The following is a 3,596-nucleotide window of genomic DNA, read 5'->3' as shown; positions in this document are numbered from 1 at the left end:
CTAATAGTATCATTTTTAATTTGTGTGATTCTTTTCTCTGTATAAATGTTTTATGTATATTAGGAATTTTTGCCACAGCCAACCTCAGAGGTAGATAAGAACACCATTTCACACATAACTAACATGAACTGAGGCTTTTTGCATATTGTTCAGGCGATCTTTCTTTCCTACGAGCAAGCACTGTTGTTATCTGGGTGGGGGCTCCCCAGGAAGACCCCAGGTCCCAGGAGTGTCCCAGGACTCCGCACATGGGAGTCCTCACAGTCATGAACCGTGACTAGGAGAGAGGAGTCATCAAAGGGGGAAGCCACATGGAATGGGCCCAGAGGGAACTAGACATGAGCTTCCAAGGGTCCCTTCAAGCACCTGGAGCATGTTCCATTCCCCCAGGAGTGAGCTGTGACCACGTGTGGCAGATCTTGGGGACACTCACCAGAGCCTATGCCAGCGTTACGATGGATGTTCCCACTCCTCTGCCTGGAGCAGACCAGCAGGGGGGCAAGGCTGGCAGACCTGTGGCATGGCCTGGGCTAGGCCCAGAGCCAGTCTCACTGGTTAGTGGTGCTGGGAACCCTCCCAGGGCATAAGTTTCCAGGTGCCAGTCTTGTAAGTGGACCTTTGAGAGGGTGCAGTCTTGGCAGTGCCATGTGGGCTCCTCTACCCATCCTCACTGCACAGAGGGGGCGTGGCACTCAGGTACGGAAGAGTCACCTGCCCAGCTCACACAGGCAGTGGTGTTGTCGTCTCACCAGGCACACTGACTCCAGGATGACTGGGAACTTGCACGTCTGACAGTGGCCTAGCAGAGAGGGGAGCCCACAAATCATGGTGGCACTAACTGTATGATCCTTAGTTGACTGAGTGAAGATGCCTTTACCCCTCTTACGTTCACAGATATGATTATATATAGTGTATATGCATCTTGCAGACTTGCGGGTACAGTATTGTTTTCATGAAAATAATTGCAGGACAATGTGCAGCAGTAATTTTGTGATGTCATGAAGGGAATCCTTCCCGACAGGACCCAGGTATTCTTTAAAAGAGAAGTTGTATTTGACCGAAATGTGACACTGTTGGGTTATTTTTAAAACCATTGCTTATAGTTACTGAGGACATCTCTAAGGTAAGGAGAAGAAGAGGCCCCATACAGAACCAAGTCTTCAGAGTGCACACACCTGAGCCCTGTCAGGGCCGGCAGTGTGTGTGCCATTCGGGCAGCTCCCTTGTTGGGATGGCTCCATACCACACTGATGGGGACATCACTGCCGTGCCCACTGCTGGGCTCGCTCCATCTATTCAATTTATGAGGTAGGCTGAGCTGTGTAACTTGGACTCCGAGTGCTCTGGTGGCACACTCCTGTAATTCTACCACTCACCAAAGCTGAAGCCGGAGGGTCATGAAATGGAGTCCAGCCTAGGCAGCTTAGTGACTTTGTGGGTCCCCATCTCAAAAATACAAGAGACCAGCTCAAGGTGAAGGCCTTGTATTCAAACCTCCCCCCCCCCACCACACACAGTACCCCTCTCTTTTTTAGGTCTGACCAAATAATCACTGTGTTTCCCACTGTATAAATAAACAGTAGAGCTCTAGGTGACTTGGACATGTGAGGGAGATGTTTTAAAAGCCATCTCCTGGAACCTCAATGTTAGTGCAGTGGTGGGGAAAAGTAGGTCTGATCTCAGAGAGGCACTCACGATGGCCCTGAGCCTGCCTGGGAGGAGCTGTCCTGCCTCTGCATTTTGCTTCTAGCCTCTTGGGCCACCTGGAGCTGCTGAGTAGGCATGCTGCCTGTCCTGCAGGAAGTGAGCACTCCTGGATGTTGGAGTGGAGTGGAACAGAGATAAACAAGAACTGTAGAGTGTGGCTTTGCTAACTTCACTGGAAACCTAGAAAGTGAAAGGCTTTGGTAAGCCCGCCATGACTCAAGGCCTGCTATGGAAGCCAAGGGCCCACTAGTTCCCAAGGAAACTCTACTCTGCAGGCAAGACTCTTGCTGTCAGACTGACGACAGCAAGAGAGTACGGCAGCTTCCAGACCAGATTGGCACAATGCCTAAATTGGATGTTTGTTGAGTAGCCTGAGAAACCTAATTCAGGGTCCTTAAAGCCCTTCACATTAGCTCAGACATTAGTGTTGGGAGCCCTGCAGAGCCAGCCTCTGGGAGATGTCCTTGTGCCCCCACCCCCAGGGCTGGGTGCCTGCAGGAACTGGTGACCAATGCCTGTTGGCCACAAGGCACCGTGTTGGAATACCCAACGCCAGGTTGATGCTCTGGCAGAATTCCTGTGATAACCTCTGAATGAGCTGGACTTCCCGACATCAAAGGTTTGGTTGGAGTGGGTGTCGGGCCTGCTGCTGAGACTCTGGTCCTGGCGAGCTCCCATGGCTACTCCTTGGGCAGGGCTGGCCCTGCTGGGAGGTGCTGTGAACAAGGCTAGGGACTGGCAAGGGGAGGTAGGTAGAGTAGCTGTGACAAGCATCAAGACAGTGGCAAGCACAGAACCTCCACTCCTTGGCAAGCCATAGGGGCTGGTTGCTAATAGGATTTCAGGGTTAAGGTGAAAGCTGAAGAGAACATTGATAACTTGTAATGGGCAAGAGGAGAACAAGAGCAGTGGTTATGGCCTGTGCAGAGGCCTTTGGATCTGTTGATATCTCTGTTGTATCCCTTACACTACTGTTCTTACCTGTAGGTCTAGTCATTAAAGTGGGAAGGGCGAGGCAAGAGCCCCTGCACTGCCCTCTCCCCGCAGGAGGGTCAGCAGGAAGACTTGGGAATCCAAAGAGTGGCCCCACATGTTGTCCTCAGTGTTGGGCCCCTGGGGTCCTTGGTATCCCTAATGCTGGTCTCTGTAATGTCCCTGTTCATTTCACCCCATCTGGCCCAGGAACAGCCAGCTGGGAGAGGGCAAGTGACAGCAGACCCCCTGCATCATCAGGAGTCACCTGGCTGGAGCCACCCATGTGTGTTGCAGCCCTGATCAGCACAGTTGTGTCCAATGCATTTTCTGGGTTTCCAAGAGATGTATGGCCTAGATCCCACCTGGCCTCACGGACGGATTCCCAGGGTGGACCAGGTGATCTGAGTTCATCAGATGTTGAAACCACGTATTCAGGCTGGGGCCAGGAATGACCAGAGGAGCAGGTGGGTCTCATGCATAGACCCTTCAGGATGACTCTGAGCCTAATGTGTCCACAGCCCCTTGGCTTGGGAAGAGTGGGCTCTGTATAGACCATCCACTACCAGCACCTTCACCTGGCCCCTGCACACTTTTCATGTGCCTGCCTCTGTCCAGACCCTAGGTCATGTCCAGCTCAGCCTCACTGGTACAAGGAAGGACCTCCAGTACTATCCAACCTGGGGATAAAGACTGGTTATGATGCCACTTAGAGACCAAGCCATTAATTAAGAAAGTTCAGGGGCCAGGGAGATGGCTCAGTGGAATAAGTGCTTCCCTGGCAAGCGCAAGGGCCTGAGTTCAATCCCCAGTTCCGCCACAAAAAAAAGAAAGAAAGTTCAAACACTTAAAACAGTGGAAGTGGGCTGGTGAGATGGCTCAGTGGTCTAAAGCACCTACTTAGAACAAGCTTAGCA

This window comes from Octodon degus, unplaced genomic scaffold, assembly GCF_000260255.1.
Source record: "Octodon degus isolate 3935 unplaced genomic scaffold, OctDeg1.0 scaffold00008, whole genome shotgun sequence".
NCBI classification, from domain to species: domain Eukaryota; kingdom Metazoa; phylum Chordata; class Mammalia; order Rodentia; family Octodontidae; genus Octodon; species Octodon degus.
The sequence above is the reverse complement of the archived record's forward strand: the minus strand, read 5'-3'. Positions refer to the sequence as shown.